Consider the following 24,938-nt stretch of genomic DNA (forward strand, 5'->3'; position numbering starts at 1 on the left):
TCTTCCCTATTAGACTGTGAGCCCCTTGAGGGCAGGGACTGACTTTGTCTTTGTTCATATACCCAAGTGCTTAGCACAGCACCTGGTACGTCCTTAATAAATGCTTGCTGCCTAACAAGTAAAATTGCCAGGTGATTTGTTTTCACTTCCTGATGGAAAGTGCCCAAAGTACAGCTCCCTTCATTCCTCTTCCATCTTCTGGGGCCTCTTCTCCTGAACCTCAGGGTGCCGAATTAAGCTGGCTTGAATAAGATTGCTTTTGGCTGAATACCCAGGCAGTGCCTCAATTCATTCCCCACAAAGGGATAGGAAAGAGAGGAGTCAGTGTTTATCATAGAGGGTAGCACTAATAAAGTAATGAGAGAGGGATTTTTCAGATAACTTATGGAAATCCCTCTCAGGAAGGCAGCTTGAAAACAGCCCCTCGTGTATTAGATAATTGACAAAGATCAGTCTTTGACAAGAACTTGTAAGTTGCAGATATACTTGAGGATTTGGGAGTCAATGCAAAGAGCAATGCTTCGTCAGCCTCTGAGGATGTCTGCGGTGACAAGCGCACTTGTCTTCTGGTCTCATCTCCTGGGCAGTTTGAGATTGATCTGTGTCTGTGCAGAGGTGCCATAAATTTTATTTGTCATGTCAGCAGGTGAAAGGGTGAAGGATTTACCCCTGGGCCTTATAGCTCTTGGCATCTTTTCAGTTTCCAGGGATACCAGCTCTTCCTCTTGGGACAGGTCTGGGAAACACTGGACTTTGGAACCAGGGCTCACTCTTCCTTATTTTTAAAGCTCAGTTTCAATTCAACAAGCATTTAGTAGGCACCTATGATATGCCCAGCATCTTGGTGGACCACTAAAAATTCAAAGACAAGAAGGAACAAGTGTCTACACCCCCAGGGCCTAAATTCCAACTGGTGAAAACAGCACACATGCAGATAAATAAATACAAATGCATACAAATTAAATAGAAAATAATTAGGAGGTGGGAAGGGAGAGTGCTAAGGACTAGAGAATAAAATTAGGCATTATGGTGGAGGAGGCATTTGAATTGAACATTGAATAGAATCCAAAAGAGAAATAAAATACACTGACTATAGTGGAGAAGGCATTGGACTGGAGTCAGGAAAATCCTGCCTCTTATATTTATTAGCCATGTTTTTCTTTATCTGTTAAAGGAGAGGCTTGTATTCCCTGGCCTCTAAGGTTCTTTCCAGCAATAAGACTGCACCGGTCACTGAATCGCTTCTCATTCCATGCCATTCTGTGATCCAACAGGCACCTTGGCTCCTTAGGTTTGATGATTTCCTGCACTTCACCTCTAATTCTCTGCCTTTGCCATTGTATCTTGGTGCCTGGTGACCTTATCTATTTCCTTCTTTCCCTTCTTCCTTCAGACCAAAAAAGGGTATTTTCTAGGGTTTTTACAAGGCAAAAGAAATATACAAATTGAGAAATAACGCAACAGGGGAGAGTAAGTAGTTGTTCAGTCTTTTCAATAATGTCTGACTCTTTGTGACCCCAATTGGGGTTTTCTTGACAAAGATACCGGGGTGGTTTGCCATTTTCTTCTCCAGCTCATTTTACAGATGAGGAAACTGAGGCCAATAGCATTAAGTGACTTATCCAGGGTCACACAGGTAATAAATGTCTGAAGTTGGATTTGAACTCAGGTCTTCCTGAATGCAGGCCCATCTCCCAGCAGCAGAAAATAAGAAGAGGGGAATATAAAGAGAAAATCCCATAGTGTCAGGCCATAGGCAACTTAACTTGCAAGCTACTCTACTTAACTTGTAAGCTATAGTTGCTCTGACTCAGCTTGACTCATGCTTATTTCCTCTAGAATCTTTGTGATACTGGAATTGGGAGAGGGAGGGGAGGGGAGAATGTCTTTCTTAGAGCATATCTTTATAGCTGACATTAATGTAGTACTTTGTGGTTTATAAATTACTTTGATTTTTACAATAACCCTGTAAGGTCAGTGCTATTATCATCCCCATTTTACAGGTGGAGAAATTAAGGCTCAGGGAGGTTGATTAATTTGTCCAAGATCACACAACTAATAAGTATCTGAGGTCAGATTCAAACCCAAGCCTATCTGACTCCAAGTCTAGGGCTCCATCTCCTCCAAAATGTTGCCAGTTCATGAACATTGTAAAAAGATGAAAATTGTTTTTCAAATTTCTAATCCCTTGGTGCTGTTAAAGGTCACATAGCCCCTTTATGCAGTAGAAAAATTAAAAGGTTCACCCACAGTGCAGTGGGTTTCCATTAAAACCCACAAAGAACAAATGAGTAATTTCTTAATGTGTTCCATTAGTAAATGAGAAGAGAAAACATTAATTAGTAATCTTTGGTGAATCATCACTGCCCACAGAAAATAAACATAGCTGACATTTCTTGCACAGAAAGCAAAGCTTCGCCCCACACCAAGTTTACCTTCTTTGCTTCAAAATCTGTCACTCAGTTTTTCAAGGCCATGTGGATGGCAGCATAAGCATGATGCTACTTCCTCCATGTTTATGGGATCCCAGATTCAGAATTGGAAGGAACCCTAGAAGCCACCTAGTGGCTTCATCTTATAGATGAGAAGCTGAGGATCAGGAAGGGAGAAGTGATTTGTCCAAGGTCAGAAAAACTGTAAGTGGCAGAGTCAGGAGTGGAACCCAAGTCTTTTGACTCCAAAGTAATGCAAAGTAATATGTATATGCATGCGTGAAATTTGTATATGATTGCAAGACATGGAACACAACAATCTCAGAGAATTGATGAGGTAAATGTAAGTATGGGTAGGGTGCCACAAATAACCAATGAGGAAATCCAGAGGAGAATAGGAGTCAAAGATGTCACCAGAGACATGTTACTGTTGTTGTTTGCCATTTGTTTTTGAAGAGGACCAATGACATCGCAGGGTGATATTTTGCCTTGTGTGTGAACAGGATTTAAGTGAGGCAGAGCTGCACGAAGTCATCAACCTCACTCTCCCTTCCAGAACCATTGAAGTCCAATGGGAAGACAGAAGTCAGGATGACTGGTGATGGCTCAGATGCAGTGGATGTCCTTGGCATCTTCAATGTCTGACCAAGATCTACACACTCCACAGTGCCTGCTTCAGTCACCTTCATGGTCATTAGGACAAATCGTTTTCATCTGCCCATTCTGCTGGGAGAAGTCTTCACATGCTTGAGATAAATACCCGCCTAACTTCCTGATGGGTTTGTAGTCGGTTGGTTATGTCCAACCTAGTTTATTCCATCTGCTAAGATGGTTTACCAGGATGTGACTACTACATGTGCTACAGCTTCTGGGAGCCTCAGTTGAGATTAGAATGCTAGGTGGACAAGAAATGAGATGTGCATACTCAAAATAGTAGATTAACTCATTATATGGTTGAGGGCAAGACATAACAGTTGGGCAGTCCAAGGTACCCCTCTGCTATCCTCACATCACCAAGAAAAAGTGAACAAGGCCCCCAGCACATTGGGGGGGACCCCTCCATGTGTATCTATAGGAAGACACATGCAAAAATGCCCCCGTATAGGCCGGCATGCATAAGGTAGCCTCTGGTCAGGTTACTGCACACTGCAAGCAAGGATACAGGTCTGAGGGAGCAACCAGAATTTCTATAGTGAAGTTCCCATGCTGCAGTGGGAATAGCCCAATATTCCCATAGGGGAAGGCCCTAGTCTGTAGCGCACATGGGATTACAAACTGTTGGAGTTAGAAGATGCTGACGTACAGCATCTTCTCCCACACAAGTCAGAGAATAAAAATAATCTTGTTTCGTGCATAAACTGAAGGCTTTCCTCCCAGCCTTGGTTTGCTTCTGATGGGGTCTTGTAGTCCCCTTGACATATGAGACCATCCAGAAAAGGTGGTATGATACCTCCTTACACCCGATGCTTCTCCCACACTGTGCAGGCCTGTACCAGTCACATCCTCATTATCATCTCCATGAGAGAATAGTGGACAAAGGTGTAATTCAACTGAACTGGCATCAGAACCATCACATCTAATTTGTATTCTTGTTTTGTATCCAACATCTGTATTTTTATAAGCTAAGTAAATAGACTCTTCCATATCCTCCTGCTTGCGCTGCATTAGTCATTCGCACTATTCTGATACTTGTTTAGAGTGGCTTATCTAGCACAGTTGGAATCTATGTCAGAGGAAGCAACATCTAAATTGTTGCAAACACAAGTACATTTGAATGTTTCAGCATGGCAGGAGGAAAGTCTCAACATTTGGGGGCACGTATAAAAACCATTATGGCAGTCCTTTTTGTGTTGCCAAGGAACTGGAAACTGAAGATATGCCCATCCAGTGGGGAGTAGCTGGATAAGTTGTGGTGTTTGGTTGTAATGTAATACTCTTGTGCTGTAAGAAATGACCAAATGAATGGTTTCAGAAAAACCCGGGAAGACTTATGCAAGCTGAGGTAAAGTGAAGTGAACAAAACCAGGAGAACATTGCACACAGTAGCGGCAATATTGTAAGGAAGATCAACTGTGAAAGACTTAGCTACTCAGATCAAAACAATGATGCATGACATTTCCAAAGGACTCATAATGAAAAATGCTCTCCACCTCCAGAGAGAGAACTGATGAACCCTGAGGGCAGACTGAAGCATATTTTCTTTCACTTTATTTTTTAGATTTTTTTTCTCTCTCACTACATTGCTAATGGGGAAATGTATTTTGCATGCTTTCATATGTGAAATGGATATCTCATTTCTTGTTTTCTCAGTGGGTCTGGGAGTAACAGGAGGGAGGGAGAGAATTTCAAATTCAAAAATGAAAAAGATTAAATTGGATTAAAAAAAAACCTGTGGGCATCAGGAAAGGCTTCAGTGCTTAAGTTATGCCTTTAAAGGAGCCAGAGATTCTAAGAAGTGGAGGGGAGGAGGGAGGACATTCCAGGTATGAGAAATAGCTTATGCAAAGGCTTAAGGATGGGAGATGGAATGTTTTGCATAGGAAATAATAAGAAGAGCATTTTGGCTGTAACATTGAGTGAAGGGGAATAATGTGAAATAAGCCTGGGAGGTTAGATTGGAGCTGTATTGTACAGGACTTTCAGTTCTGAACAGAGTAGCTTGTATTTTATCCTTGAGATAGTAGGGAGCCAGTGGGACTTCTTAATTAGGGGAATGAGTTGATGAGACCTTTATTTGAGAAAAAAAGATACTCATTGTACAGTGTGCCTCCTTTAAAAGCCATAAAGAAAGAGTAATTCCTTAATGTACTCCATTAGTAAATGAGAAGCGACAATGTTAATTAGTAATTGTTTAATTTGGCATCTGTGTGGAGGATGGATTGGAGAAAGCAATTGGAGAAAGCAAAACCACTTGGGAGACCTTTGCAGTGGCTCAAGTTAGAGGTGATGAGGCCCTGAACAAGGCAGTTACTGTGTAAGTAGGGAGAAAGTAAAAGGCATGGGAGACGTTATAAATGAAAGTAGAATCTTACAGACCCTCCTATCCCCTGTAAATGTAAATCCCCTGAAGATGACCAAAACTCTAACAAAGCAAAGGCAAATATCTGATACTGAAATGTTCCTTTGTTCCTATGCTGTGGGTGATATTTTGACTCTGCATTATGGAGTCATGAGAGCAGAGATTTAGGGCTCAAAGTTGCCTTAGAAATCATTGCTAGGCTACATTTATTAACATTTTTCATTGATTCCCTTGATATTTTTGACATTTTATTCTTTTAGATGAATTTTCTTATAATTTTTTTTCTAGCTCTAGAAAATAATCAAGTAATGCAAAATGGCCTGAAGCTTGAGACAATGCCCCTTTCTGTCCCATGCCAGGAATAGAACCCAACATTAACAAAAAGTTCCAAATCAAGAAATAGGGTGGAGAAATGAGCAAACAGCAAAAAAGAACCTGACCATAAAAAGATACTATGGTGACAGGGAAGATCAAGACCCAACCTCAAAACAGCTACAAGCAAAGCTTAAAAGAAAAATGTAAATTGGACTCAAGCTCAACAAGAATTCCTGGAAGGGCTGAAAAAACAATTGGCTCCCACTTGCCCAATTCTAATTTTTGAGGGATTATTTTCTTCAGTGAGCTTTTGTATCTATTTTTCCACTTGACTAATTCTGTTTTTGAAGGTTATTTTCCTCATGTGCCTCTTTTTACCAAGCTGTTATTTGTCTTTTCATAACTTAATTTCTTTGCTCTTATTTTTTAAACCTAATTTCCCCTCTATTACTCTGATTTGATTTTGAAAAAAGTTTTTTAAAACTCTTCCAGGAATTCTTCTTGGGCTTGAGTCCAATTTACATTTTTCTTTTAAGCTTTGCTTGTAGCTGTTTTGAGGTTGTGTCTCGATCTTCCCTGTCATCATAGTAACTTTTTCAGGTTCTTTTTTTTTCTTTCTGTTTTCTCATTTTCCTACCCTATTTGTTAATGTTGGGTTCTGTTCCTGGTGTGGGGCAGAAAGATGGAAAGTCTCAATCTTCAAGTTTTTTGCCCTGCTATTTTCAGAGCTAGTCGGGGGTTTGGAAGTTTTTGGTGCTTCTAAGGTGGTGTGATGTAGGGAGAGGTGTGATCACTGCTCTATCGATCTGCACTCTGGTCCTTACCCAGGAAGGGCCCCTGATTCATTGGGATTGCAATCTATACTGCTCCTCAGGGCCCCTCTTCCCTTGGGACTGGAAGTAATACTATGCCTTATCTGCCTTGAATGGACACCCAAGTGGGGTCCTTGGATAGATTTTAGGAGAGGTCTATGGACTTGGATGGAAAATACATCTTTATTATGATATAATTTTTTTTCATTTGTAATTCTATGTATTTTATTTTGTACATTTAAAAACATTATTCTGACAGGGGGTCCATAGACTTCTGTACTGCCAAAGGGGTCTAGGACACACACAAAAAGACAAGAACCCTTGTTTCAGCAGCATTTAAAGAAATGACTTGTGTTTCTGCTGACTGCTCTGGGTAGGACCAAGACCGTGCAGGCTTCAGCAGCAAAGGCAAATTTGAATGATTTTGCGTTTTCGGGGCCTTTGAGTCTCACTAATTATTTCTCCATGAATTCAATTTCCTTCCTCAAACTCCCACTGAGATGAATAACTGGAAGATGAGGCCACTCCTCAGTGACAGTCAGGTTCTGCTATGGATTCTTGGTCCCTCCTGTAATTTCTTGTTGCTGTCATCTTTGCTGGAACTCCATCTTGCTTCTCCCCCAGGGTCAGTCATTATAGCTTTCTTTATTTTTACTTGCAGCTAGCTGAGCTTTGTGGCACACCAGTGAAATTCAGACAGTGGGGGGAATATCACAGGCTATCCACTGTCAGCCACTACTCTATGGGGGGGTGGAAGTCTGCCACATATTTAAAAACTGAACTGTAGGTCACTGGGGAGGGAGGAAAGATTCTGAGGAAATACATCAACCTGAGATCCTGTGCATTTAAAACTGAAAAGAAAAACATAAGGATGTTGTTTTTTTCCTCTCTGAATAAAAAGACAGCATCAATTAAAATGCCAAATACCTTGGCACTGACCCCTGCCTGAGGACTCTGCTACAGGGGGATTTTATTTAAACAACCAAACAAACTCCTTGGCCTCTACCCTCAGCCTTTCTCTTCTTTCCACCCTTTCATCTAAATTCAACAAATTGATTTTTAGGCAGTTGTTATTTTCCATTTTGAGATGATGAGCAGGTTACAAAAAGCCCCAAGATCTGTCTGAATGGGAATCCTGTTTGTGAACAGCTACTTCTCCTGTTTTGAGTAAAGTGACAATTAATTGACTAATCAACAAGCATTGATTAAGTCTGTAGCTACTATATGCCAGGCATTGTGCTAAGTTCTGGTTAAACAGGAAGAAAACAGCAGAACGGCTCCTGCCCTCTAGAAACTTGCATTCTAACCGGGAGATATTGTGTGACCATATTATATCAAAGAAATATAAAATGAATGCAAAGAAATTTTGGAAGGGATTGAACTAGCGTCTGGAGGGGATTTGGAAAGGTCTTCATGCAGAAGGTTGTCCATGATCTAGGTTTTGAAGGAAGTGGCTATTCCAAGAGGAAAAGGTAAAGAGGGAGGATATTCCAGCCATGGGAGACAGCCAAAGGCATGGATTCTGACAAATAGCATTATTGCCGACCATAATTGGTCTATTCTGGAAGGCAATGGAGTACACTGAAAAGTACCCTGGATTTGAAGTCAATCAACTGAGACCTGAGTCTCATTCCGGCTCTGACACTCTCAATAGAAAGAACACTGAATTGAAAATCCATCAAGATCTGGATTCAAAAAATGCTCTAAATCACTATTGACTAGAGAAATACAAATTAAAACAACTCTGAGGTACCACGTCATACGTATCAGATTGGCTAATATGACAGAAAAGGACAATTATAAACGTTGGAGGTGATGTGGAAAGGCAAAGATGTGATTTATTGTAAAATATCGCTTTAAAATTTTATTTATTTATTTATTTTTGTTACATTTTAAGTTCTGAACTATCTCCCTCCTTTCCTCCCCACTCTACACTAGAGAGGGGCACCATTTGATGCAGATTTATAAATATATGTAAAACCATACTAAGTGCTTTTGTTTATCAGTTCTTTCTCTGGAGATGGATAGCATCTTCCATTGAGCATTGAGAAATCATAATTTTAAATTTGAGTATTTATAATACACAGAATAACTTGGTTGTTCCCAATTACTCTCAGACCAATATTGCTGTTAATGTATACAATGTTCTCTTGGTTCTTCTCATTTCATTTTTCATTATTTCCTGCAAGTCTTTCCATGATTTTCTAAAATCAACCAGCTCATCATTTCTTACAGCACAGTAATATTCCATCACAAACATATACCACAACTTATTTAGCCATTCCCCAACTAATGAGCATCCTCTCAATTTCCAGTTCTTTGACACTACAAAAAGAGCTGCTACAAATATTTTTAGAACATATTGGTTCTTTTCCTTTTTCCCTGATCACCTTGAGAAATAGACCTAATAGTAGTCTTGCTGGATCCAAAGATATACACAATTTTATAACTCTTTGGGCATAATTCCAGATTGCTCTTTAAAATGGACGGATCAGTTCACAGTTCCATTCACAATGTATTAATGTCCAAAGTTTTCCACATCCACTCCAACATTTGTCATTTTGGCTTTCTATCATTTTGGTCAATCTGAAAACGCGTTGTAGGTAGAGTTGTGAACTAATCCAACCATTTTGGAGAGCAATTTGGAACTATGCCCAAGGAGCTATAAAACTGTACATACCTTTTGATCCAGCAGTACTACTTCTAGGTCTGTATCCCAAATAGATCAAAAAAGGGAAAAGGACCTATTTGTACAAAATATTCATAATAGCTTTTTTTGTGTGGTGTAAAAGAATTGGACATTGAGGGGATGTCCATCAATTGGGGAATTTCTGAAGAAGCTGTGGTATATGATTGTAATGGAACATTATTGTGCTATAAGAAATGACAAGCAGAATGAATTCAGAAAAACCTGTAAAGACTTACAGGAACTGATGCAAAGTAAAGTGAGTAAAACCAGGAGAACATTGGACACAGTAGCAGCAATATTGTATGATGATCAACCCTCAATGACTTAGCTATTCTCAGCAATACAATGATCCCAGACAATTCCAAAGTACTCATGATGAAAAATGCCACCCACCTCCAGAGAAAGAATTGATGGAGTCTGAATGCGAATCAAAGCATACTGTTTTTCACTTCACTTTATTTTTCTTGTGGTGGGTTTTTTTGGCTATGTTTTCTTTCACAACATGACTAATATGGAAATATGTTTACATAATTACCAATATATAACCTATATATTAGTGTCTTAGAGAGGGGGATGGAAAAGAGGGAAGGAGAAAATATGGAACTCAAAATTTTTAAAAATGAGTATTAAAAATAGTTTTTACATGTAATTGGGAAAAATTAAAATACTACTTAAAAAAAGAACTGGACTCAAGTCAGAGTTCTACTACTTCCTGGGTGACCTTGTAGAACTCACCTCTCTGGGTATCAATTTCCTCATCTATACAATGTGAAGATTGGACTAAATGACCTTTGAGGTCCCTTCCAGATCAAAGTCCATGATCCTATTGAGTTATGTGACCTCTGATGAATCATTTCATCTCTCAGGGCTTCAGTTTCCTCATCTACATAATGGGGGAAAATAACATTTGTACATAGGTACTTCAAAGAGTAGTTGTAAATAAAATACTTTGGAAACCCTGGTGTGCTATTTAAATGTAAACTACTATAAGTATTCACTCAGTCTAAAGAGTAATCAGTTGTGCAGGCAGAGCTGTTCTGCAGAGCCATACTCAGCAGTTTTGGTATCTGGGGCAGGTTCAAGTCAACAAGCATTTATTAAGCACTTACTATATGCTAGGCACTATGCTAAGCCCTGGGAATGTACATACAAGCAGAAAGAAAGACAGCAGGTTGAGCTCAGCTCTTTAAAAATACAAACTCTAAGATTTTAACAAACAAAACAAAACCACCCTCCTGCTACTTTAAAAAAAATCCCCAATGAACAGCAAAAGCAGAAACAAACTGCCCCCTCCCCAAATAAATCTCTACTGATAAAAAAGAAGCAAATCCCAAGCTATCATGATCCTATGTCTTGGAAGTGATTAGGAAACTGGTATGTTTCATTCACGATCACCGCACTGGGCTTTTTAGAAGCTATTATCCTGTTGTCCCCTCATAGGTTATTTCTCCCTTTGGCCTGGATTTTGGTTTGTCAGGATATTGGGGCAATTCGGGTGTGTCAGGAACAGAGATGGTAGCTAGGTGGCCCCACAGTGGATAGAGCACTGCTCCTGGAGTCAGGAAGACGTTTTCCTGAGTTCAAATCTGGCCTCAGACACTTGCTAGCTATGTGACTCTGGGCAAGTCATTTAACCCTGCTTGCCTCAGTTTCCTCATCTGTAAAATGTAAAGGAAATGGCAAACCACTCCAGTATCTCTGCCAAGAAAACTCCAAAGGGAGTCACAAAGACTTGGATATGACTGAACAACAGGAACAGAGAACTCCATGAATTGGCCCAATTCCAAGCACCTGTAGCATTTTTTCTCTCTTGTTGTGAAGGGAGTTTTCAAACTCACTGCTGGCCCAAGACTTCTTTCCTCAATTCCATAAGTAACTTGGTGACACCTTTCCCCTGAAAATAGGTTGTGTTGCAGTCACAAATTTTGTACCTTCTAAACTAAAAGGTAAAGGGCAGAATGAAATTTCTCCCTACTCTTTCCTCACGGGTGGATTCTGCCATCCAAAGGCATTTTAAGATATTTGGAGGAGAATAATTGAGATCAGAGTTATCTAAGGGGAAATGCCAGCATTCTAGGAAATGATCAAGGCTGTGTGGGATGTGAGACCAAGGGATATTTCAACAAAACACTTTTGAAAGTGGATTCTGCAGGACCAGTAATTTTGAGAAGAGTTTTGTCCATTCAATTGAATTCAACAAGTGTCAATTAAAGCACTTGTCACGTGCCAGGTGCCATGCTAGGCACTGGGGACACAATGAAAAACAGTGCCTAGCCTCAGAGAGTTCACATTCTTCTGGGGAGGAGGAAGGTAAAGATATATACTGCTAAATAAAGGGGAAATCTATTAAAATAAACACAAAGTCATTTCTCTGGGGAGAGCATTAACAGCTGAGGAGGATCAGGAAAGGCCTTGTGCAGAAGGTAGAGACTGAGTTGAACCTTGAAAAGAACTAAGGATTCCAAGAGATGAAGTTGAGGAGGGAGTACATTCCAGACAGGGGCACAGCTTGGGCAAAGATGTGGAGGAAGGAGATGGGTACAGCAAATAGCCAGCAGGCCAATTTGGTTGAGACATAGAGTGCGTGGAGTGGGGAATAATGTGAAAATAGTTTAGGAAGATGGTTTGGAGGCAGCTTGTGAAGAGCCATTAATGCCACACAGAGGAGTTTGTAACTTAGAGGTAATAGGGAACCACTGGAGTTTATTGAATAGGGGAGTGACATAGTCAGATCTATGTCTTAGAAATACCATTTTGGCAGTTGTGTGGAGAATGAATGGAGGGATTCATGGCAGTGAAATCCAATACAGAGCTTCTTAAATAGCTCAGGATAGAAGAAATGAAGACATGAACAAGGGTGATGGCTGTATTAATAAGAGAATCAGTAGCAAGCAAAGTTGTGACAATGTCAGGATCTTCCAGGCTCTGTGACCTACTGGAGTAGAAGCATTCCAAGATGCTGGGCCTTTGGCTGGCCGTGCCCTGGAATGCGAGTCAGTGGTCTCTGCTATAAGAGAATTCAGGTTTAAGACAGAATGTTCCTTTATTTCAAGGTTGTTGTTTTCTGTCTATTGTTGCCTTTTGCCCTTGCCCTCTCCCTTATCTCTTGACTCTCACAGGTTGCTTGGTTTTGACTCACTGACCCATGTTTGTGAGTCTTGAGTTCTCTGGCATAGGCATACCTGAGAGAATAGGAAAAGGCCCACAAGGTCAGCCAGTTAACAAGCATAACTTGTTTATTAGCAATAAAAAGAAAGGCAAAAACACTTTTCCTGTCCTCAAGAAATTTACAGCCTAATGGAGGAGATAATGATATGTATATATACATACATCGTTGTATTTAGAGACATATGTGTTGTCTGCGTATGTATATGCATACATGCACAAGATATATATAGGATAAGTGGGAGGTCATTTCAGAGGAAAGGCATTAGCAGTGAGAGAAAAATGGAGGACCAGAAGAAGACTTTTGGAGAAGGTGAGATTTGGACTTAGTCTTGAAGGAGACTAGGTAAGCTGGGAACCAGAGACAAGGAGGGAGGGTTTTCCAGGCAGGGTCGACAGCCAGTGAAAAGTTACGGGTCTGAGATGGTAGGAGGCACAACAAGGAGGCTGTTGTAGCTGGGTGGGTCATAGAATGAATGGTGGGGAGTAAACGAGAAATGAACTAGACAGGGAGGAAGTGGTCAAGTAGGTTGTACTGCAGAGTCAGGAACAGGAGGCCCTTAGGGATTCTTTGTGCTGAAGAGGTCGGGTAGCTTGCTAAACAGTGCAAGACCCAAGATTTTCCCCAGAAGACATAACCTAGGTGTCCACAGGCACAGAAACCATGAGGAAAATTGCCTGGAAATGGCCAGCTCCCCCCGGAGTCGCATCTTTCTACTGTGAAGAAGTCTCAGCAGGGCTCCCTTGCTCTTCCTCCTTCCAACACATAGACCTCTCTGTCTGAAGTACAATACGTCATCCCAAACACCTGCACATGTACTCTCTAATGTTATTTGGGGTTCATCAGCAACTTCAGAGCAAGAGAAGTTGCTAGTCCTAATTAGGACTCTTGACCCATAAAATTATAGGAGCTAGAAGAAGATAAAATTATTCCGTTTCTCTCTGTTTCTGCCTGTTAATTTCCCGAACCACAAAATTAATGACCATTTCTGTACAGTAGCTATTATTGTTGGGTTATTGAGTTGACTTCTAAGGGACACTAATGGGTATGGTTTGCTAATTTCAGTGAAATAAGTGGAGAGGCTATTCCCAGCATCCTGTGTTCCTCCTGGACATCCTCCTTTGGTTTCCTTTGGGAGAGGCTACTTCCCAAGGTCACAAACATTTCCTGAGAGGCAATTGCCACCATCCTTGTTTACCAGATCATCAGAGGGTAAACTCATATTGCTGCCATACACTCTGTCCATCCATCTTATCCCCCACCCATCAGAATTTCAAGTGGAACTAACCTTCCCCCCCCCAACTTTCTAGGACCTTTTTATGTCTTGTCTATCCCCATTAGAATGTAAGTTCCTTGATGGAAGGGATTATATCACTTGCTTATATTTGAACATCCAAATCTTTGCACCGTTCTTGGCACACAGTAAAGGACTTAATAAGTACTTTTTCATTCATTCATATTGGTATTTTGATCTGATGTAAAGCTACCATTCTATTGAAGTCCTAGTCCAATTTTTCATTGTATCAATGAAAGGAGATAATCCTGAGTTCTCAGAGACCATATGCCAATGAGAACCCCCATTTTTGTAGGGCCTAACAAGACCCTACCTTGAAAATACTTATTATGGGCTAAGTTATGGACTATGTCTCTCATTCAACTATTAGCCTTGTTAAGTTCAGAGATGTTATCAGTCCAGTATGGACCACTCAGCGATACCGTTAATGTTTTTTATTTTTTTTTGCCACAGTAATTTATGAAGACCATTAATTAAAAAAAGCACGGGTGGGAGAGAAGGTTATGAATTGTTTTAGTGTAGAGAATATCCATGTCAATGAAGTGCCTTTGTTTCCTGGATCAATGTTGCTACCTAATAATATCCAACTCCAGAATCAGATACCATCTGGCTCCATATGGTGATAAGACAACCAGTTCTATTGGTGAAAAAGAAAAATTACTAACTGGTTGTTTGGTGTCCTGAAGACAACATGACTGGTTGATTGAATAATGCTTTCGCTTTTCAAATGGCTATTTTGTTTCTACCAGACTCCTTCCAGAAATGGAGGACAACATTCTAGAGCTGGATAAGATTATCTAGAACAGAGGTTCTTAACAAAGGGTCCTCAGACTCCCAAGGAATCTGTGGACAGTGAATTGATAAATTGTGAAATTATACAATTATGAAATGGGGGTAGGCACACCCAGTTCTTTGGGCATGCCCCAGGGAAGACCAAGATGGGAAGCAGGAAATGGGGCAGCAATCACACTTCAATGAGCCATAGAGACAAGTGGCAAAAATGGTATGGAGGCGGATGGTGGCATGGGGCCAAGGAATGAGATAGTGTAGTATGGGGGAACAGGATGGGGGGGGTGAGAGGCTGACAGCATCACTCTGTAACCATGCGAGCACTCAGCAGTGTGGACTCAATGGACTTATGACTGTGGATTAAAGCTGGGAGCAGCAGGCAGCATGGACTTGAGGGAGATGACAAATGCTTGGAGGGAAGGAGTTGGAGGTCTCATTTTTATAGTTTTTTTTAAATAGACCAACATCCATCTGTGCCACCTTGGGTGTAGATCGTTAACTTATTTTAATCATCTCGAAGTTATTGGTAAAACTTCAAAGTTATCATCCCAAAGCTTTCAGCACCTTTTTGATGTTCTGTTGGTCTGGATTTGTGGATGTCTGGATTCTGTCTGCAATCATAGCACCAGGAGCCTTCACAAGCAGTGCCTAGATGGTTTCTCCTGGTCTGGCTCATATTACCAGGATGTAAATTTTAGTTAAGATACGATACAATTTATAAATGGTGCTCCTTTGATCTTTGGGATGGTTTGTATATGACTTCCAGGTTCCCCTTTACAATCATTTTCTACTAAAACTTACTGACTAGAAGGGAGTGGGGGTATCAGAACAAAATACGGTTTTAACAGAGAGAGATTTCAGAGGGTCCATTAATCAGGGAGAAGAAAAAATTCCATCTTTTTTTTCAACATTAGTTTCCTTTGTTATCCTGTGTATTTTCTTTTATGAATTTAAATTCATGATTCTGAGAAGGGGTCTGTCAGCTTCATCAGACTGTCAAAGGAGACCAGGACAGAAAAGGCCAGGAACTGCTGAGCTCGTCCAACTCCCTCATTTTAGGAATAGATAAAACAAGGCCTAATGAGATCTCAAGGTCAAAAAGCTCATTAACAGTAGAGGCAAGATTAGAACTTGTGTCCTCTTTTTTGTTCAGGACTCTTTGCTATACCACAGGCCCTCCCAATGTCTTCATGGTCTACCGAGTAAAATCTCCTGATACTTTGAAACATGAATGGTCTCCTTTTCCTACCAACTTGAGTCCCAGTCCTTCTACAATTTAGTGGAGAGTCTTCAAAAGTTGTGGTGGTCAACATATTCATGATTCTCTGGCCAACCTGCAGATAACCTTCTCTAAGTTTAGACAGGCTGCAATACCATAGAAAGTCATGCATCACTGGACCTGGTTTCAGTTTTATAAAGTCCACACAAATCCATTTCACAGGGGAATATAGTAATCAATCACATAAAGCTACATTTAGTGTGATACAGAATCAGTGTCAGTGTCCACTGAGATAAAATAAAGTTTTGTCTTCATCAGATTCATGGAATTCATGGAATTTAGATGCCCACTGGGTGGGCATCTTTGAGAATCCTTTTAGGGAGAATGGCAGGGTAGTGTGGTAGAAAGAGCGCCGAATTTGGAGTCAGAGGACATTATCTGAATAACTCTAAGCAAGTTGATTGACCTCTCCGAACCTCAGTTTCCTCACCTGTAAAATCAAGGAACTGAACTCAGTGGCCTCTGAGGTCCCTTTTAGCTCCAAGTCTGTCATTCTCTGTCTTAGGTGGCTACTACTTGATGGCTTAAAAACGATCCTGGGGAATGTTAAAAGTTTTTATAAATGTATTTGGGAAATATTTAATGAAATAAAAAATATATCTAATGAAAACAAAGCAAAACAAAAGTGGCACTGGCATATCTGTTTTTCTTCAGAAATTTCCTTGGAGCAAGCACAGGTATTAGCACTAAGTCCTTGGTCTTTTTGATATGTCATATATTAATAGTAAGGTTATTTCCCTTAGATTCAGAAGGATCCCTTAAAGCCAAGTGAACAGAATGGAATAGACTACAAAAGAAGTCCATTTAAGGCTGAAGAAATTCCCTCCACCAATGCAGGTTAGCACCTTCTCTGAAACGATAGTCTTTGAGAGCTGTCTAGAGCACTGAGCATTTTAAGACAAAGGCATATTGTAGGTAAAAGTATATTTTTTAAGTACAAATCATTTCAAATGTATCTTTATTTGGTTTGGTTGTTTTAAGTTAAATGTTTAATAAATTAACAAGAAAAGCTATTCCCCTCGTCCTCTCAGATTCCCTCTATAAACTTTTTATTTTGGGACTTTGGTATTCACAAAAAAGACATCCAAATAAGACTCTGTTTCATTGGTTCAATAATACTTGAGTCCATTTCAAGAGTGAATGGTTTTGAACACTGAATCTGTTCAACTTAATGGTTTACATGTTGAGTTTATTTTTCTTTCTGACATGGAGCTAAAGTTAGATTTATACCATGGAATGGCAAAGAAAATCAGTTCAGACCTGAAGCTGGTCTTATTCACAGTGAACCTACTTATTATTATTTCCCCACATGGCCCTGGGAATTTGCTTCAAGAATATGATGATCAGTATTGGTGGAAGAAGTGTTTCCTCTCCTCTAAATTGTTCCTCTCTCCATCCCTCCATCGATTCCATTGCCTGGATGGATTGTCTTTTTCAGTTTGGAGATTATCCAGACACTCATCCAGAAAGTGGGTTCCCCCCTTGGATTTCTTCAAGATAAAGGTTGGACCACCATTTCTTCATGATGGTGTAAAGCAGTGGTGTCAAACTCAAATAGAACTGCATCCCTTAGGTCACATATTGACTTAGAAAGCCACAAATTGACATTATCTATGTTGTACTGCATTTTTATCTATTTTGGTAAACATTTCCCAGTTACTTTTCAGTTTGGTTCAAGACATGCAGAGCCACCATAGCTTGGGCTCTGTTGTAGAGGTCACCCTTGTTCAGATACGGATTGGATTGGATGACCTCTGAGGTCCTTTCCAATGCCATCTTTATCCATCTCTGAATGGACTGGGGACTCAGCCTCTAAACCCCACGCCGGCCAGAGGAAGGGAGGGGAGCCCAGAATCCCCCATTATCCATCTGTCTTGGTGTTCTCTTGGATATTTCTCTGCACTATTCACAGTCACAAGAAAAAAATATCCTTCTGTCTTTTTGTGAATTATCACCTTACAGCACAGTAACTATGACTTTCTCTTCTGCTCTCTAGGTATTGAAATAGTCTATGTAGGTGAATTTGCAAATGTTTATTTGCAGTTCAATTCACAATTTAAATAGAGGTAGTAAAAATCAGTAAGAATTGCTCCTCCATTTCCATATTCTGTTAATTAATTCCCATTGTGTATAGCTGAAGTTGAAGTGGACAAAAGTTAACCCCTTTTCCTCTCATAAAAAGATTGGCAAACAATTCTCCAGTAAGCTTTGCCCTTCACATTTGCTCTCTAAGAAACAGAACTTGACATGTTGAATATCTTGCTAAGCCGTACCCAATAAGGCAATGGCAGCCTTGGGGACAGGACGAATTTTTCTCTCTTCCAACCTTGCCTCTGGTTTTCTACTCTAGAAGAAAACTTGGCTGTCCTTCTTCCTGCAAATTGTACTGACTTAAGAAGTTGAATGTATATGTTAGGTCAATGGGGCCTTGTTGTGCATCTTGGTGTAAAAATGAGATATTTTTTACTGCAAATAATTAAAGACTCTGAAATCTGATGACAATCCACTGAGCATACTAATTATAATCAGCCTATGTTCTCAGTCAGAAAAAAATAGAGTGAATAAGCACAATTCCATCCAACAGACTGGTCAGGGAATAATTTCATTGCTACTGAGGACTGATGTAATTTTGACTCTCAAGCCAGAACTTAGCAGATGTCTCTGCTTGGAGAATGAGGGACTTAGAGGGAGACTGGGTCAATGAATAGGCTTCTAATATCATTATTTAATTAAAGCTAGGTCTGTCTCTCCTAATGAAATTATGTCTTGGGTTGGCCAGTAGAAATGAGAACTGAGGATTGACCAGCTGAATATCGTCCTGCAGCCCTTTTCCCTTGTTTCCTCGGAGGGGTGGGGGAGCATTAATGACTAGGATAATCAGAAGATGACCTATGAAAGAGACAGAATTTTAATGAAGCTTGGGATACTGTAAGGTGGATGGAAAGAAAGAGGGCCTTCTGTACATTCAGACATAGTCTCTATTGAACTCCAGGCCAGAATCACCAAGTGCCTATTGCCATTTCCAACTGAATGTCCAAGATATCTAAACACAATATGCTCAAAATATAATTCATTATCTTTTCCCAAAAAACTTACTCCTTTCCTGAACTTCCCTGTAAACTCTTCTGTTTAGCTTTTAAAGACCTTCACAACTTGGTCCCAACCTAAGACTTTAACTTTATGATATATTAGTCCCCTAACTGGCCTTTTCTTTATTCATCACATGCTGCAATCCACCCTCCCCTATTTCTGTGCTTTTGCACTGTGCTGTTCCCCATGCCTCGAATGTACTCCCTCTTCAAGACCTTCTCCTCCGAGGATTCCTGTCTTTCTTCAAGATGCAGCTGAAGCACTGCTTCTGGCATGAAGCCTTTCCTTGTCCTCCCAACTACCTTATATTGATTATCATGTGCCTCTTGTCTCTCCCTGTAGAAAGTAGGCTTCTTGAGAGTAAGAATTGCTTTTTCTTTGTTTATGTTTTTCGTTATCACCAGCACCTAGAACATCATGGGGCATATAGAAAGCCATTAACAAATGCTTGTTGCCTGATTAAACAGAGAAATGCCCTAGGACTACATATTTGGCACATGTGTGGACTATTGGAGGAAGAAGAGGCTTGACTTGGGGAAAGCAATTTGGAGGCTATTTTTTCTAGACAATGAGGGCCCAAATTCAAGTCTGACTGAGTGAAGATAGAGAAGACAGGTGAATAGTTATGGCTAGGCATCCCCCTAACTAGAATATAAGCTCTTTGAGGACAGAGACTGTTTGTTTTTGTAACTAGCACCATGCTGGACGCCAGAAGTAGGTGATTAATAAATGATTATTGAACTAAGTTAACTTGCATTGTTTTTCTTAAGGAAGACCTAAATTCTATATCCAAATGGGAATGGGAAGCAGTGAATTCTACATTCTCTTATGAGTTCTAAGAAACTAGAATCTTCCTAACTAACAGTGTCAGGAACTAAGAAATGAGTGGGGCTCTGGCCTCTTCACACTCTAGGCCAGATGCGTTTATATCCAGGTCCAGGATCATGGGTCTGAGCTGCAGAGTCCAGGAGATTCAAATGGAAAGCCAAGATGGACTGAGCCCTTGGGCTTTTCCAGAATGGAGCTGCCTGGAGTGATCAGGAGTGGAATCTGAAGGCTCAAATGGGATCCCAGTAATTGTTGCCTCTAGTGAGTTGAAGATTGAAGGGAGCTTGGAGAAAGTGATATAGTTAGTTCATCAGCTTCATTTTACAGGTCCATACAGGTTATTCTACTGTCCAGGGCTCCTTTCTTCTAGATGTCTAATTTGTCTTCAGTGGGTTTCTCAGTTCCCAATGTAGAAGTTGTTATGAGTCACTGTTGCTCCAAGGATATGGATAAAGGCTTTGATGAACATTCAGCTCTTTTGTCTTTGGTCAACACCAGGTCTAAGGTGGAGAGGAGACAAACTAGTCTTCCCATCCCTGCCCCAGGGCAATTCCCTCTCAGGAGTCCTTCACCACTGGATTCAACCACCTCAACTGGGCTGCTGCTGGAATCTGTGATTGTCAATTGGCTTGTTAAGTGTGCTATATCGGGCCAGAGACGTGGCTGAGTCTTTCAGTGAATCACAAGTCATTTCCTCAATGGAGTCATCTGTTTTCATCCAATGACCCAAAGATCCTGTGATCTTTTAAAATTGACTAAGATTTATTCAAACCTAGCTTACTCTTGATTGATTGATTCAATCTCAATGTCTGAGCCTTCAGTGATTACATTAATTGGGTGAGAGGAAAGCACCAACAACTGGGGAAATCATGGAAGGCTTCTTGTAGGAGGTGGTAGGTAGTTGGGCTGAGATTTGAAGAAATTTAGGAGTTCTGGGAGGCTGAGGAGAGGAGAGAGAACATTTCAGGCATGGGATACAGCCTTGCAAAGTCAGAGGGGAGAAAAAATGCTGTGAACAGGAATATCGAGTACATGGCCAGTTTGACTGGAGGGTACAGAGGGGAAAGGGGAGTAACGCGTAGTCAGCCTGGAAAGATGGATTGGAGCTTTACATGCCAAGCAGAGAGGCAATAGGGAGCCCCAGGCACTTCTTGAGCAGAGGAGTGATGTGGTCAGACCCATGCTTTAAGAAACTGTAAAGAGGATAGACTAGAGAGGGCAGAATAACTAAGGTGAAAGGTGATGTCCTGGAAATTATTTTTAGTGCAATAATATCTCTACAAATTAAGAGGATACACTGATTATAGATGCATATTGTGTGATCAGTAACTTCAACCATAGAATTACTGATGCTGGAGCAAGAATAAGAATGCCAGATGTTGTTATGGAAAGAATATTTTATTTAGAGTCAAGGGACTCAGGTTCAAATCTTAGTTCTGTAATTTGCTCCCCTGTGACTTTGGGAAAAGTCTCTTAACATCTCGAGGCCTCGGTTTCTTCATCTGCAACATTAGGAGGTAGAACAAGAAGGCTCTTAGTGTCCCATTGCAGGTCATACATTCCTTGTCTATCAGTTCTTGCTAAGGGTTCTTTACCTGACCTCCCATGATGCTCAGTGTGCTCTCTGAGTTCCTGCTCAGGGTAGGTGCTTGATAAATGCTTACTGACTGACTGGTCCTATGGGCAGTGAGAAACATGGCTCTGCATCTCTCGTTTTCCAATCATTAGGTATCCTAATTATAATGGGACCTCATTTTCAGATAATTAGGGCCTATCAGTTGCAGCAGATTGGTTCTGCCTCGTGTAGACAGAGGCTACATCTTGCCTCAAATAAACCTATAACTAAGGGGGCAACACTACCTCCCCATCCTTGGTCTCCATCACCACCAACCCAACCCTAAGGAGGCAGACACTTGCCCAGAGTGTGCTGCACCTGGAATGATTTTGTCCAAGGAAACTTTATGGATCCTGTCTATGCAGAGGAATTTGTAATATGGGATTAAGGGTTTTCTTTGCTGTCTTCTTTTCTGCTGCTGCACAGACAAGAGCTAGATTTACAGCCTATCTGAAATCTCCTTCAATTGTGCTCATTCCAGGGCCAGGGGCTCTGCAGTCATTAATGATTCAGAATCTCCTGGGCCCTGTTGCTGGTTGGAATTGAGAGAATTAGCTCTGCAGAGGCTGAGCCAAGCAAATATTCTGAGCTTAGAGGACAGCCCCACAACTCAGCATACCTTTACATAAATGCTGTATGTATTTGTGGGTGACTGCACCCCAGATTTGGGGAGAGACAGTGTAGTTACTATTCTTACTAAGCCATAGCGGTAAATACCTTTGCTAAGAGTTAATTGTGTCTAAGCCATCTTACCTTTGCTAAGAGCTAATTTTATCTACTGGCTGATTGTTAATGGGAAATGTACTGGTGGTGAGCTGGTGAGCGTAATGTTTTAGACCTGGGTTCCATAGTCTACCCTTGGAATCCCCAAAGTAGCCACCACTTTCTCAGGCCTAATCTTTGAGTCTGACAGTTTGGAGGAGTAGCTCAGAAGGGATGTTAAGTATGTACTTGTCTCTCTTATTAGCGGATAACCTCCTCTGAGTAGGAATTGTTTCTTTTTTTGTATATATACATATATCTCCGTGCTCAGCACAGTGCTTGGCATATGTTAGGCACTTAATATGTTTTGTTAATTAATTATTAATTACAAGGACATAATTAGAACTCACAAGTTTACAAAGAAATCTAGGAAGACTTTATGAAATAATTCAAGTGAAAAATGCAAAACTGAAGATAGAGGAAAAGTGGATAAGAATGAATGAAGGCCAAGAATCCTGGTGGGGTCTGAGAGAAAGAAAGAGAGACTGAAAAGGTGTAATAATTTATGTACTGAAATTAATTCATTTAAAGGTAAACAGAGACAACTTGCTAATAGCATAAGTTAAAGAGAATTTGCTCATTTGTAATGATAGAAGTTTGTCAGATCTGGATCATCTCTCCCCTAGCTCCACTCCCCAAAGAAATGAGAAGTTCATTTGGTTGTATTGATAATCTGTGTTTTTTTTTAATAAAATGTTTAATAAGCAAGTAGTGGTGAGGGCACAATGTCCCACTTCCCCCTGTCCATTGGAAGTAAATAAAATCCTTTTTCTTCTACTTATCCTATCCTCACCTTTGGAAGGAGGTACATTTAGAAAATTGAAAACAGTAAATGGCTGCCTCATCAGGAATTCTTGCCCAGAGCAAAGCTGGCATCAGCCCTGTCTGAGGCTGCCACAAAGTGAAAGACTCTCAGGAGGCCATGCTGGACCTTAGGTAGGGAAGCAAAGTGCCAGCTTACAATAAGATGGCTGTGACTGTGAAAATGTCAGGACCCCGGTTTGGAGGTGGGATTCTGGGCCAGGCTCCTGTAGGGATTTGCTGCCAAGAGTCACAACAAACAACAGCTGTATATTAAGAATGCTTGTAATTTGAGGTTATTTTGAGCAGGTTCTGAAGAGATGTTCTACAGAAATGGTCCCTATGCTTTGTCTGGTCTGGACACAGAGTAGCTCAGAGCAATGGGCACTCTTCAAATTCTATTATCTGGTACCCTCTAAAACATAATTTGAACTCTGACACTTAGAAACTTTTTGACCCTGGACAAGTCAATCTCTCTGAGCCTCAGTTTCTTCATTTGTAAAATGGGGATAACAATACCTGTAGTACTAAAGAGGGTTATTTGGAGACTCATATGGGAGGCAATATAATATGGTAGAAAGAACACTGGTTTTGGAGGCAAAGAACATCTGTTCATATACCTCTTCTGGTAATTATTAACTGTGTGACTTTGGTCATGTCACTTAATCTCCCTAGCCTTAAGTTTCTCATTTGTAAAATAAGGTGGTTGGACCATCTGACCTCTATGATTCCTCCAAGCTCTAACTCTTTGATTCTGAGATAAAAGTAATTTTCAAACTTTCAAGCACCTTATGATGTCAATTATTTTTCTCCTCTCCACCTTCCTTGACATTACCATGAACTAATGTTGAAATTAAGCACTTCCAAATTAAGCCTTGGTTAAAATGAATACTTATCTACATTCTGTCTTGTTAGTGAATTTCTTTTTAAGAAAATTATTGTAAGGGAGGGATTTGATACCCATACTTCAATCAATCAACTGACACCATTAAGTGTTAAGATAATGTAAAAAAAAATGATCTACATATTTTGACCCCTTAATCCTTTTTAACTGGGTCAAGAAGGAAACAATTTTGGCTAACCAAACAATATAATCGTGCCCTTAAAAGTTTTTAATAGTGGGGAAAATGTCAATAACTGTTTAGTCAAATATTAGACTAGTCCTACAAGTAGTTTGGAGGGCTCCAGGGAGGAAAGGAGGTCTTTGAGAGAGAGGAAGAAAAGAGTTTCTCTCCCTCTCCTCCTCCTCCTTCCCTCCTTCCACCACTATATTACTGGAGAGGCTGGATCAGTAGCAGATAATGCATCCAGAGGACACACAGAAACAAAGACAGACCAAAGGAGGAAATATCTTAAAGGAATGTGATCCCTTGCACTGGAGAAGAATGATAACTATAGGCTTGAGAAAGGACTTTTAGTAATCAGGATTTGTGAGTTTACCTTTTGGCCACATGTATCATATATGTGTATCTCACTATAGCCTTGCACTTTCCCTTGTAAACTGTGTGTACTTACAGGAAAGTATGTCTGAAACTTTGGGGGGGGGCAATTCTTTATACCAACTGTTCTTAATAAATCATCTTAGTAAATACCTTTGCTAAAAGTTAACTAAGGGTACTGGCTGATAATCAGTGGGGAGCACACTGATGGGGGCCTGTGAGCAACAGTAGTAGAAGCACCACCTCTCAGCATTAACCCTAGGATCATGAGGGATGTAATAATCAACTTACTCTCTGGAGACTCCAACCCTGTGAGTTTGAGGGCAAGTAAGATGAATGGTCCCAAAGTGGAAGGAGACTACACCATGAATTTAACAAATGCGAACATTTCAATATACAAAGAAAAAAAGAAAAGGCAGGTTTTTTATGAAACTTTGTTTCATATTAAGTATATTTTAAAGATGCATATTAAATTAACATGGTAGTAACAAAACTATCCTCTTCTAAACTTTCTTCTGCCTTCTTTGTAGTTTTAAAATGTTTCATTGATGCTGTTTTCTTTTTCTTTTTTTTTAAATTTTGCTTGCATCCTTCTCCATTCAATTTTA

Source organism: Phascolarctos cinereus, unplaced genomic scaffold (assembly GCF_003287225.1).
Source record: "Phascolarctos cinereus isolate Bilbo 61053 unplaced genomic scaffold, phaCin_HiC Scaffold_7;HRSCAF=346, whole genome shotgun sequence".
Lineage (NCBI taxonomy): Eukaryota > Metazoa > Chordata > Mammalia > Diprotodontia > Phascolarctidae > Phascolarctos > Phascolarctos cinereus.